Source organism: Triturus cristatus, chromosome 3_2 (assembly GCF_964204655.1).
Source record: "Triturus cristatus chromosome 3_2, aTriCri1.1, whole genome shotgun sequence".
Classification (NCBI taxonomy): domain Eukaryota; kingdom Metazoa; phylum Chordata; class Amphibia; order Caudata; family Salamandridae; genus Triturus; species Triturus cristatus.
Genome location: NC_140584.1, coordinates 1078372252 through 1078386671, shown reverse-complemented (window position 1 = coordinate 1078386671; position 14420 = coordinate 1078372252). Strand labels below are relative to the sequence as shown.

The 14420-nt window shown below is 43.3% G+C and overlaps 1 protein-coding gene across 1 annotated transcript in view; it reads right to left on the bottom strand.

Moving 5' to 3' along the window:
- The window catches only part of GALNT17 (polypeptide N-acetylgalactosaminyltransferase 17), a 1717045-nt gene that overhangs the window by 342855 nt on the left and 1359770 nt on the right, over window positions 1-14420 (bottom strand). The gene's annotated exons all lie outside the window — the stretch shown is intronic.

Here is a 14420-nt window from a genome sequence, read left to right as displayed (position 1 = left end):
CAACTTTTGTGTGCAAAAAGTGCTAATGCATATCCCTAGGTGAAATACAGTACAAGATGAGCGAAAGATGCCCTATGAAGTATAAGTTCTGAAAGTGCATTGTGCCTTTAAAAAAAAAAAAAAAAAAAAAAAAAGAAGGAAAATGCACAAAGCATAATAAGCAGCAAAATCTGCTTTATGGTATAATACAAAATAATTTGAGCAGTCATGGGTCCTAATAGGCAATATGTAAAATGGCTACTTGTGCTCTTCCAGGTATTACTATGACAGTCCTTTTAAGTATAAATTTGTCATTCTTCTTTTTGTTAGCGTTAAAAATAGATGTTCGAAGTTTTAAAAAGGGATTTGGTCATTGTACATAGCTCCCAGAGGGGAACATTCATGATCTTTAGGAACAAGACACAACAATTTTATAATGATTAAAATTAAATAAAAGTTTAAGAAGTATTAATTAGATTTAATTAGATTGTTCCATCTAAGGACGACATTTCGCTAAAACCAGTTTAACAATAAAACATTTTCACTTCGGGGAGGCTTATGATCATTTTTTCATTATCAGTTTGTTACGCTTGTACCATGCGCAGCCTAAGTACTTGGCCACTCCGCAAACCAATGATGGAGTACCATCGGTTTTTAAAATTTGAAGGGCGACCAAGTTCTTAGTGGTCCAGAGGTTTCTGCAAACTGGTTTTAACCATCTAGCCCTTGCCGGTTTATATGCCGGGCAAGCGAAGAGAAAGTGGGCAAGGCTTTCCTCCGGGGCATGATTGTGAGAAAGATTTTGATGAGCTCCATTTGGCTGTGTACGAGTTTAGAGGTAAAGAGCCTATTCTAAATTGGATATACAGAGTTCTATCTCTCGGCACTTGAATAAAATCCAAATATGGTTCATAAGCAGCTGTATTGTTTGTGGGAAAGGTACTCCTCGGTTAATTTCCCCAGAAGGGGAGATCTCAATTCCCGTTCTGCTGCCCAATTCCAATATAACAATTTAAGATCCTCTTTAGGAGGAGGGATCTGACTTGCCCATGCCCCAGACAGCCCTAGATCAGTTAGCAGTTTCTTGAGATTGGTCAGCCATTTGATTTGCTGCCCGTGTCTAATGTCAGAACCTCTGTTAATGCGGCTGCATACCCGGATAGCTCCTGTGTCCGCCGGAGACGTGCCCAAAAAACAGGGGGCGGGACCTGGCAATGTCACTAAATGAACGTCTGCCCATATCGAATAAAATTGGTTTCAAGGCGGTGCTGGTGGGAAGTGAAACTAGCTCTCTATAAAATTTATGTTCGGACTTGGAGATGTCGTCGGTATTATTAAAGCCCCAAAGCTCCGCACCATACAAAGCCGAGCTCACTGCTTTGCTCTCATAGACTGCCAGGGCAGGGGCGACCGGTTTGCTCAGTGATAGACTCTGTGCTTTCCTAATGGCTCCTGCCGCACGCTTGTGGTTTAATAGCATTTTATCTAGATGGTGTTTCCAGTTCATCTTATCAGAAAGTCGAACCCCCAGATAGTCAAAGGTTTTTACTCTCTCTAACTGGTTTCCATCCAAGGTGGGACAAGATCTAGAATGTTTACGAGAGCTAAAAACCATAAACTTTGTTTTTGAGGTATTTATCGTGAGGCCTCGAATAGTGCAAAAAAGATGAAATCAATCTAATAGCTTCTGGAGACCAGCTGGAGTCTTGGAAATAAGCAATGTGTCATCGGCAAATAAGAGGGTCGCGATTTTTTCTCCAGCCAAGGAGGGTGCGTCGGCAGGGTCTTTCCCCAGGAAATCAACCACCCCATTCATATACAATGAGAATAGTGTGGGAGCCATGACGCTCCCTTGGCGGACCCCCCTACTGACGATGATCCTGTCAGTAACTTGGTCCTGGGCTCCCCATCTTACACGGGCATAATTGTCCTCGTGTAAGCGAATCAATAGATTCAAAACTTGTGGCGGGGTGCTCAGCTGGGGGTCAACACCCTAATTTCCTCTGTGGACGAGCCGCACTTGGTACAATTGAACGTTCATTTTCATGCCTTCATTGTGTCAAGACCTATCTTTGATCAACCATGGGGCAAACTAGGCTGAATGCTGTTGCCCTCATGCATGGACATGGTCATGAAAATGAGACCATAAAGTTGGATCTTGAAGGACTTACAGGTGAGTTTCTTCAACAATACAGAGTTGGTCGAAATTCATTCTACATGAAAATACAATGGAAGCAGTGTATCCATGTGAGAGTGAGTGCATGTCCAACATTGAGAAGTCTGGTGGGGAAAATGCAAGTTATGTTGTGGATTTCTGTAAGACCGATATGGACTTCACCGTGATGTTTCTGAACTTTGACAGGGAGGCAGAAATTGTTGGTAAAACATTTCAATAGGTCACTGATGCATTTAAAAGTGAGCAAGATCCCCATTTGTGCCTTCATCTTCCTGAGTTACCAGGCTGAAAATTGTTTCCCTCCTACTTGAACAAAAATGAGGCCATTAATTTAGCTGTTATAGCGGCTGCAGGGACATTTATTCAGCAGTTTGCAGTTCAAATATATTCTGCATTGAAATAAAAAAAATCAGAACCATGACTGTGTTTCAGCAAATGTTCAACTTTGAGACATTTGATGCAGAAAATGCTGGGTGCAAATTAGTTATAGATTTTTCTAGGACAGGTTTCAATGAAAACCGCTTATAGCTTCTCTGACAGTGGCGTCCTCACTGCCACAAAACGACCAGTCATTACCAACCACAGGGGCAGCTCAAAACACCTGAACCAGGGGCAGTCAGTGTATAGTCCTAACAATGGTTCAAGAAGCAATTTGCTTAGAAGTACAATGTTTACACATAAATCCAAATCACAACTAGGGGTGGGCGGAATTTGCGGAATTAACCTTCGCAAATTATCGCGAGAATATTTAAAATTATCGCAAACAAGCAGAAATATCGCGAAGATGCGGAAGTTTTTTTCCGGCATGTTCGCGAGATTTTCTGCATGGTTGCGGGTCGCCAACTTACCCATGTGGTTGCTTGCGGGCGCGGCCATCTTGTTTTGAGTTGTTCTCGCGGTGCATGATCGCGAGAAGAAAGACGTGATCGCGCGACGCATGACGTCACTGCGGGCGCGAACTGTCGCGAGACAGCGCAAATGGCTAAAAACAATACAACATCTCATGGAGAACGCGACCGGATCAAGAAAACTTGTCGGCGAACGCAGGGATTCAGGTAAGGCGATCGCGCGCGCGAGAATGTATCATTTTACAGCGCGAGCAAGAAACAAATTATCGCCAAGCTGCGGAAACCGGAATTTTTGACATTTTCGCGCTCTCCGCGGAACGCAAAAATGTCAAATTATCGCAATTTCCGCGAACGGAACGAAATTTTTGCCCAGGCCTAATCACAACACAGACAAATAGACAGTAAAATAGAAAAAGTGAGGAAAAACAATACCCATATGCAAAAAATACTTTCTGAAAAATTATGACAAATTTATTACATATTGTAAAACAATTAAGACGATAGCGCTCAATACAGTGTGCTGGTATACAAACAATAACTATTACAAACCAGACAGGTGGCAAACGAAAAAATACACGTTACAAAAAGAGAACTTGTTGCTGCAGTACAGACGCTTTTGCTTATTGCGGTGTGGAAATATATTGGTGATTTGCTCACCTGGCTCCTGGCAAAATTTCCTAAATTATAAGGACCAATGCAGCCTATTGGACAATTCACATTCTCTTGGACTGTTTCTATTCATGTTCGCCCATTTTAATGATAATTTTGGAATTCTACTCAAACCAACGCAAATACATAAGGTTGAATTGTGTTTTTAAACAGAATCTTTTGACGCTCAATGGAATTTCAAGTCCTGATGATGACCATGTAATTTTACAGTGGTCGAAACGCCGTTGACGCTTATGTGGCAATAAAACTAACGAAGGACACATTAATTTTGTCTATGTTGTTCTCTTTTTGTAACGTGTATTTTTTTCATTTGCCACCTGTCTGGTTTGTAATAGTTATTGTTTGTATACCAGCACACTGTATTGAGCGCTATTGTCTTAATTGTCTTACAATATGTAATAAATTTGTCATCATTTTTCAGAAAGTATTTTTTGCATATGGGTATTGTTTTTCCTCACGTTTTCTATTCTATTGTCTATTTGTCCGGTTTGTGATTTGGATCTATGTTTAAACATTGTACTTCTAAGCAAATTGCTTCTTGAAAAATTGTTAGGACTCTACACAAAACGACCAGTGGCACTACGTCATGTGACAATCAATCAATCAGAATTTTTCAAGTGTGGTAAATTACTTGATAGGATATCCAGGTGCATGCAGGTCCTGGAGGCTTATTCAAACAGCCAGGTCATGAGGGCCATTCAGAATTCCAGAAGTGAGGTGATGGACCGGAGGTGTGGGGGGAGGCTGTTCCAAGTTTTTCCTGCGATGCGGGGGAAGGAACGTCCTCCACCTCTGCTTTGATAGATGAAGGGAGTATGGCCAAATAAGAGGGAGGCAGTGTGCAAACTCCACAACCGTTGGTGGAAGTTCAGACAGTGTTTAATGTAGGTGTAACCTTGGTTGTGTAGAGCCTTGAATGCTTGAGTCAGCAGCTTGAATCGGCATCTCTTCTGTACGAGGAGCCAGTTGAGTTGCCTGAGGTGAGGTGTATTTGGGTTTGTCAAGGTAGGCACTGCCGTAGTCCAGTCGGCTGGTGATGAGGGCCTATGTCATTGTGCGTCTCATGTAGGGGTAGCTACTTGGAGATCTTATATAGCAGGCACAGAGTGAGGAAGAAGGTGGAAGAGAAGGCGTTGATCTGTGATTTTATGGTGATTTTGTTGTCAATGATGATTCTGAGGATTCTGGTGTGGTTGGAGGGAGTGGGTGCGGGTCCTAGGTCTGATGGCCACCAGGATTCATTCCACATGTTTCTGTTGTTGCCAAAGATCAGTACTTCCGTCTTGTCTGTGTTCAGCTGCAGGCAGTTGTTCTTCATCCAGTTGGCAACGCTTGTCATTCATCTGTGGAAGTTGTTTTTGGTGGTGGTGAGGTCATCGGTGAGTGTGAGTATAAGTTGGGTGTCGTCTGCGTAGGAAATTATGTTGAGACCATGGTATTTGACGATGTTGGTTAGTAGGGTCATACATGCTGTAAAGAACATGGTGCTGATGGATGAGACCTGGGGACACCACAAGGGATCTCCTTGGGTTCAAAGGTGAAAGTTGTGAGGTGGGTCCTTTGGATTCTTCCAGTGAGGAAGGAGGTGATCCATCTGAGTGCGTCCCCTTGGAAGCCGATGTGGTGAAGTTCTTTTGATCAGCGTGTTGTGGGATACAGTGTAGAAGGCTGCCAAGAGGTCAAGGATGAACGGAGCTGCTGTTTCTCCTCGGTCAAGGAGGGTTTGGATGTCGTCAGTGGCTGCGATCAGGGCATTTTCGGTGCTGTGATTGCTGTGAAAGCTGGATTGGGAGGTGTTGAGTAGTCAGGTGTGTCATGAGTTGCTTGTTGAGGATCTTTTCCAGTACCTTCGCTGGTAATGGGAACAGGGAGATTTTCCAGTTGTTTTTGAGTTTTCTGGGGTCAGCAAATGTTGCGGTGGTGATTGAGGTATTGTGCGGGGTGGTGAGTTCCTGGCAGATTCATTCATTTTCGAGGTTGAAGATGTGGTGCGGGCATGGTTCTGTGGAAGCTTCTGAGTGGATGGATTTCATGGTGGAGGTGGTGTCCTGGGTAGGGAGGAGGTTTCAGGTGGTCAGTCTGTGGTTTGAGTCGGTTGCGGTGGTGGTGTATCTTTCAAGGAAGTTTGTAGGTGTGGGTTGGGGTTCGTGGTTTCTGTATGGTTGTGATCTTGTTGTGGAAGAAGTCAAAGAGTTAGCCACACAGCTCCTGTGAGGGTGTGATGTTGTTTCGCTGGAAGCCAGGCTGGAGAATTCCTTAACGATTTTTGAAAAGTTCCTTGGTGTTTTGCCTTGAGCAGGCGGTGGTAGAGGTTGAGGGAGGTCTTGAAGACTGCCCTGTCAGGGGTGTCCTTGTTTGTGCCCCATCTCCTTTCCAGCTGTTTGCATGTCTCATTTTGCTGTTCTGAGTTCTTGGGTGTACCATATGGCCTTTTTGGAGGATTTCGTCTGGATGATGCTCTTGATGGGGACAATGCTGTCGATGCAATTGGTGATCCAGGCATTGAAGTTCATCACTTTCTGTTCGAGGTTGGTGGCAGTAGACGGCTTGAAGTTGTTAAGGGCGTCCATTCAGCTGGTCTCTGAGGTTTTGTTCCACCTCCAGTGGGGGGCACTGGCCATCTTGTAGGTGGTGGTGTGGGCGCTGTAGATTCTGAAGTGGACGATGGCGTGATCGGTCCATGTGAGTTCTGTGAAGTGTCTGTATTTGATGCAGTTGCTGAAGGTGAAAATGAGTCCAGCGTGTGTACTGCAGTGTGTGTAGGGTCATGGATGATCTGGGTCAATCCGAGGCTGCTCATACTGCCAAGGAGGTGTGCAGTGTTGCTGTCATTGGGGTTGTCGATATGGAAATTTAGGTGGCTGACAAAGAAGTAGTTCTTGCAGTTTAAGGATGGGGGGGCAATGAAGTCTGCAATGGTGTTGCAGCAGCTGGAGCATGGTCATGGGGGTCGGTATGAGAGGGTGCCGCTGATGGTTGTCTTGTTATCCACGTGGAGCTTGAAATTGAGATGTTCCATGGGGGTGGTGGTGTTGTCATCGGTGATAGTGATAGTGCACTGTATAGTCTCTTTGTGGATGATGACTGTTCCTCCGCATGGCTTGTTGGTGTGGTACTGGTAAGTGATTTTATATTCGTCGGTGATCACTCTGGCAATGTCTGGGGAGGATGTGGGGTTGCGCCAGGTCTTGGGGACAAACACAATGTTGGGTGCAAGGGTGACAATGAGGTCCCATAATTTGGTGGAATACTTGCATAGTGAGCGTGTGTTGAGAACGGCGTATGCAAGTTGGGTGTTTTTTGTTCAGGTGGTGTGTGTGTTGTGTTTGAGGTGGTGCTGGTTGGTTGGCTGGTGTGTGTGTGCTGTGCCAGGTGAAGTGGCAGTGGGTGTAGGTGAAAGGTCCTACCATGGAGCATGGGATGGCTCAGTGGCAATGTTTGTTGCAGTGTCCGAGGTTGAGGGTGTAGATCTTGGTGATGGTGTATCTTCAGGGGGCCAGGGGTCATGGCGCTGGGCATGGTCCGTGCACAGATGGGCTTGCCTTTGGCATGCTAGAGGTGTGCCCACTGAGTGCATGCACTGCGTGGTCACAATGCGGCCTGCAATAAGTGGGTTCTGGGGTGGGTGGGGTTTCCTTAGGCAGGAAGAATGGTGAGTGGGAAAACCCGACCAGGAAAACCAAGGTAGGTAAATCCAGGCAGCAGTGGTGTCAGTCTGGTACTAGCAGGAACTGGTAGCTACAGGCAAGTGACAGGGGATGTCACATAGATTAAAGGCTGATTCTTTAGCTCACCCCACCTGGGAAATTCAAATGTTGGCCCCCTGCCACAAATTGCATTGGCAAACAGTGCAAATTGTGCGTTTGCGCACCTGCTAACGGTGATAATGGTGATATCATGCAGCCTTACTAATTCTTGGCAGTCAAACTCAGAATCAGGTGCAAATTGTATACCAGCATATTAGTCACCTTGCAATAATGTTAATTAGCTGTTGTTTGGGATAACAGAGTTCAGGTCCAATATGGCCCCTACAGCGTGATTCTCCAGAGATGAGACAATTACCCACATACATCCTCATCTTAAATAGCCAACATGAGAAATGGCACCCGTCAACAGCAAGCTAAAGATTTGGGAAAGCTTGTAAGCTGTTTGGCAGAAGACTGGAATCTCTGCTGCCAAACCTATGTTGGTAGAAGCTTCTCCCTCACTATGGGTGTACCAAGAATGGGGTAAGGCCTAGCTTCAGCCTGCATCACCTGTGTGGTGCATCAGGTGCACAGGAGCATGGTCCAGACAATTCCTGAAGGTGCTCAAGGGTGGGAGTCAACTGAAATGTGCTACCCTGGCTTGGAACTTGGCATTAGCCAGACAGGAGATGTCAACTGTCAGTATAAAGGTTCCTAAGAGTGGGAGTTGGGTGCAGCTCAGTCATGAGCGGGAGAGAGAGACTTAGCCCTGCAAGAGCAAACAAGTGCCCTGCTGCCTAGCAAAACATGGAGTAAGCGTTTAGTGAAGTGAGACTGTGGTGAGGGTATGATGGGACTATGTAGGCACCTGGTTAGGAATATAGTGGAGAGGTGAAAGTGCAATAAAGTTTCTTAGGAAGAGCTTACTGTCAGAGATGCAGTTAACAACACAGTCAATAAAGAAAAACACACATAGCAGTCTAGCATGAAGGGGTGCTTCTACTCGCTCATTGATGTGCAGGTGAAGGTACCCACACTCCAAATGAACAGTGCAAATTGCAAAAGTGTGGAAGTGAGTAGACATGAGTGCACATATACATTCCATGAACAGTTTAGGCAGAAGCTGTCATACCCTACCAAATCATATAAGACAGTTGCATACTATCTTACTCCCAATCACTCATAGATCAACATAACTGCATTCTTTGTGGAAATAGCAAAGACATTCAGCTCTGTGAAGTGGAACGATGAGCGGACACTGGGATAGGTGAGGGCCTCCTTAAGTGGGTGAGACTCTATCCTAGCCCCTAGCCCCTAAGATGAAACTTTTATCCTTGGGGCTAGGATAAAAGTTAATGATATTGTCTCAAACTCCACGCGAATAACAAGGGGTACAAGACACCCTGTTGCTATTTGCAGTAGCAATCAAACTGCTGTCTAAGAATGACTGCTCCTCCTGGAGAACAACCACATACTTTAGAACAGAAGGTAATCATGTAACTCCATCACTGAGTGGTATGTAAGATAGAGGATTTGTATGAACATATGTTGAAATTGGGACTTTCTGGTTGACTGAGGGGGTGCCCTCATCAGGCAGAGCCTACTTCTCCCATCAGGGCTGGGTGATTACACTCACTGTATAGCCTGCGCTCACCCTTGGGTAGCTTGACACTGAGAAGTCATGCTTATCACCAAGGCAATGTGTAAAGCATTGGTGCAACACTCTCACACAATAAATACATTGAGTGTCACAAAAGAGACTTCACATGTGGTGTATGTAAATAAAATGTGTATACAACACATATAATAATTAACACAACATGAACACCATGCATTTCTGGCATAAATCACATTTCAAAATATTACTAGCAGTACTAGGCCCAACTGTTCTAAAATGACATCAGTAGTATGGAAATTTGGGAAAGATCCTGCTTTACCGCCCTGCACCCCTATACGCTGCGAAACTTTGTCAGAACTAGGCCCACCCTGGCAATTATTACATTTCAAAACCACACAGCTATAGTTTGCACCCCAGATCACAACGATATAAAGAATGTGTACACACAAATAATGACAGCACTTTTAAACAGCATTGTGGGCCAAGCCTACTTGGGTAAAAAAAAATCTCAAACGTAGTATTCTTTTGTGCGGTGTAATTAATAACAGACGGTCCTAATACAGTCACTCTCACCCACTCACTTAGCGATATGCGGTACCACATATATCAGGCAGGTCCGTATGGAGAATACTTGCACACACACACAAGCACACAGCTCCGTAATGCGGTGCATCCGATATCTGGCAGATCATTGGATAATACAAATGCAGAGCTGGTGGCCCAAGCTCCCCTCCATCTTTCAGCTAACCCCAACTAATCTACACCCACGGGTTGGAGATAAAAAACCTACCGCTGATACCAGGTTCATTGTGGCCAGAGTCACAGTTAATGAACACAAGTCTAACATCAGAACCAAACAACAAAAATCATCAGTCGCACAGCATTTTTTGGAAGCCGGGCACAACATCAGTCAATTGAAATTTTGTATCCTAGAGACCGTCGCTAAAAGAGAAGGAAGAGACAATCACAACTTTCTCCTCAAGAGAGAGAACCACTGGATATATTTGTTAAACTCTATGAAACCCGATGGTTTAAATGACCGCACAGAATTTTTATGTTATTTGTAATCTTTCTAATTACTTTTTGATCTCTAATGCTCCATACTCTATGTATAGTTACCAATTGCTTCGTCTCTAAGATCACACCGTAATATGCAGTCTTTCATTTTATTTACCTCCTTTACCATTGTATTTAGAATCATCTATAACATTTTTTATTTTGATGTTTCTGTTCTCGTGTGTTATATTGCCTTAATACAGTGATACCATGCACCCTAAAATAATATTCGAGGTCCCTTAGGTCTGCTTTAACTTACTATTCACGGTGCTAACCCAACCTTTTTTCATACCACCAGGTTAGTCCTTCCTCTTTGTTCCACAACCTAACATTCGTCCTATTTCTATGTGCACTACGTTTTATTACGTCACACGCCTTTAGCGTTTTCTTTAACTTCCGCATCTAAATCCCGATTCACAACTACCATTACGTTCATGATCGAATGCGAGTGCACATGACAACGCTTTTCACATAGGGTAAGTGTAACTTCTATCACCATGGTAAATGTTTTCACGTTCGATTACTATCATTAACTTATCAGCCTTTGTAAACCTTGATCTATTTACATCGCCCGTTACGGGACAGCTCACTCTGAAACTAAATCACATTCAAACTTTCTAACCGCCGCAATATAGTGTCGTTTTAAACGTTGTCATTCACCTTTGGATTCAAGGCAGTTTTTTTATACCCTCACGAGTTATTCACCATTCTCGCATCAACTTTCTCTCTTTCACCACGCTGTTTACGTGTCACAACTTACCCGTTTCATGTCACAACTTTCCGTTTTTCCGTATCACAACGCATGAGTAATCACTAGACCTCATACATAGTGCTTATTGTTCTCCTTATCATTTTTAGAGTTCCCCTGATGAAGGCTTACGCCGAAATGCATTGGGAATATACAACTAATGTCATGATCTCCGTAACGCGTTTGAAGTGAAAACTGATGAATTTGAATCACAAATAAAGTTTTTCAAAATGTTGAAGAATCAAGTACAATCCTTTTGACAAACATTTGAAACCCCTTTTGGAGGACTATTTTCGCGCCTGGGGGACACACCCCAAGTTGTTGGGGGTGCATCTTCATATTCATACACGCCCTATTTCGGAGGACGAACCCCGGAGCACGACACAAACAACAAACTACTACTGAACCGTTAGGTAGTGCACGTACCAAATCCTTTTTCTTTTCACAGAGTCACAGTTAGTCAGGGTCCCAGGGAAGAAGGTGGGGGTAGGTAGCAGGGCTAATTAAGCAGCAGTTAACAAATGGGGGACTAAAAGGAGAACAGCACTAACATGGGGGAAGGAGTCTAGGGCAAAAATGGATGACAGGAAGAAAAAGCTGATTATGTGCAGTGATAAAGCTATGGTGTATGCCACCTTGCTTTCACTTACTTCTAGATTCAAACACATCATGTGCCCATGAAGGGCTTATTTATACAACCGTGAAGATGTGCCTGGGGTAGATCAGAATGGCATGTGACTAAGGACCCAATATACTGTCAATAAAATAATAGGGTATCTACCGATGTGAAGTGCATATATTTATCTTCCTGTATGATAACACTGATTGTATTGTATATTTTGGCAAAAATTCAAATTAAGTTCAAAAGAAAATAATTAGCTGGTGTGCAATTTGCAACTGCATTTTGCAGCACCATCATATTTACAACAGATGTGCCTATCCTACTGTCAGTAATGGCCACGTTCAGTAAAGTATCTGCAAACAAGACCCTATAAAATTATATTTAGGAAACGTGAGTCACCGTAAGCACATCTGGATCCATGTACTAAAATGTTTTACGAAAGAAACCACAAATGACTAAAAAAATGTCTAGAAACCACAAATGACTACTGAGTGGTTGAAACATAAATGTGGTACTTTTGCAGCAGTCCAAGATTCAAATGCAGAATGTTTAATGTTGAAAGACATACACTAAATTGTTTCAGTTTTCAATTAAAGTAATCCCTTTTTCATCTGATCAGTTACCTCTCATCACCAATAGGGTCGTGATCACATTCTAAGCTGCTTATTTTTTCTGACTTGCTGGTTTTAGAAATCGCTCAATAACTAGCCACAGAGGTAATTTGGTAAACTGGTCCATCACTTTGGGAGTCATTTGCAAATGTAACAGAGATGCAGAGAGAGAAAGATTAGAGAGAAAATGTTTACAAGAGGAGAGAGCAAGCAGAAAGAGAGAATGGAAGACAAAGAGCTAATGAAATTAATAGTGGCAAATGTAAACAACAGAACAGAGTAGCCAGATATAGATATTTTAAGTTAAAATTTGTATATGGGATCTTACACTAAAAACATAGCATACATTAAATGTGAACCCAAAAAGTATTAGATATGACCAATTGCGTCTGTAGCACCTTCAGATCTTGGCACATCCATATGGAGTGAAATACATATGTGCTCTCGTCTGCTATTAGTCCAATCAATAGTTAGGTAGCATTTTACACAATAGTTAAGTATCAACAAATGATGGAGTTACTTTCAATAACCCGATGAGCTAAAATCTTTATTTTTTAGATGCGAAAAGATGCTTTAGAATATATCAAGGCATACCACAGAGACAGTATGGGCTAAATGGTCCGCACCTTCTTTAAAACTAGGAGCTAGGAGACTGTTGCTAAGCGGGGTACTCGTGTATTATCCTCGAGCCATTTCTTATTCCTTTAAGGTCGGATTAAAAAAAGTCTTTTGTCAGATATATTAAAGACGCTGGATTTCTGTGCAAAATGGCTGTGAATGCAAAGACGAAGTCTGCGAGAGACAGCAAACTACCATCATAGCATCTGCTTTCCCAAAATGCCTTTAATGCAGCGCTTGCTGCTGAGAGGATGCGGGCCTGCAATAAAAAACATGCATTGGCAAAGCCAATAAGGCTGGTGTTTGCCTGCTACCCTTTTGGTTGTGTCAATGCTTGTTTTGTTGTGGTTTTTGGAAATGAGCTGCTGGCCCATCACCAAAATGAAACATTGACTTAAAGCGAAACTATTTAATAGGCCTCACCAAGCACACTTTGCTACAGAAGGCCCAGGTCCTGAGGGAAGTACTTTGTGTGCATGTACTCGTGTGAAAGAGCAAATACCATCACTCACAGTGAAGCTAGCCAAAGGCTGAAGTGGGCTGACCCATTGCCGCATACTGTATGCTGTGGTGGGCAGAAGAAATATGAGAATGACACACTGACAGACCAATGGATGAAAACAGATGACTGAAAGACCATCTAGCTTTATATTATTTCATCATTTTAGTAAAATCAAAAGGTCTTGGCTAACGTCAGACCTAAATATTGGCATGATGCAAAAAGCATAACAAGGAGCATGAAGTTGCCCACTGGACTATTACCTGCAACTGTAGCATCACACATTCTCACTTATGGACAGCTTTCACTTTGCCATTGGAAACCTCCACCTTTGATGTATCAGTATCCAGTCCTGTGCCACTGCAGTAGTAGTAACAAACCACTAATACATATTATTGGGGTTTTCAAGGAGCCACAATGCAATTCTCATATACCTGCAAGTTTACATTCCACAGGCTTTGTGCCAAAAGATTCTGTTTGCGTACCTATCCACCTACGTTTACAAAGGGTAACTGCAAACATAACGTAAAATATATTATAAGTAAAAGTAACATTCCTGTTAAATATTAGTTAGCAGCTGGGTGCATGTGGGCTGTTGTAAATGGCTACGGTAAGGCAGAGGCCAAAGTAGGGCTGGCCTATAGGGCAACCAGGCATTGCCCGATTGTCTGACAGGTCTGTGTTTGGAACAGTCTTTTTTGCTGTTTGTGGCCTAGTTTTAAGGTCTGTTATGCCGGTGTTTACTGCTGATATCCCTACATTTAAAACAAACGTATGCTGCAAGCACAAATGCATGCAGTCTTGCAGACTTTGAGAAACACTTTATACAGCATGTCTTAACGAGTTCAAAACTGTGCCTATTTGCAAACATGGACCACTGTATAGCTTTCTAATTCATTAATGGGAGCCACTTTTATTGTGGTGTCTATTTTCTGTTCCAGTCTGAACCTAGCAGAGGCAGATGGACCAAGGGCAATCCGCAGAAACGCTCGAAAAGAAAATAAGTCTGCGTGCATGTAAGACAAGAATAAGGTCCATGAGTGATAGGAAAATCATCTGGGAGGGGGTCTGTTCGAGCTAGCACCTTGGCGTGGGTCTCCCTTCCCCTTTTTGCTGTTGCCTCATGTGTTTTTGCTGGTGTTAGATGCTCAGGGCACTGTGCCACTGCTGTCCAGTGCCACAGTGCTAGCGCTCCCTATTGTAAATTGATGCATGAATCAGTGATCCCATGATTGGTTGGTTTGGGTTACCTGTCAGACCCTAGTACAGTGCACCAGGAGTGCCCAGGGC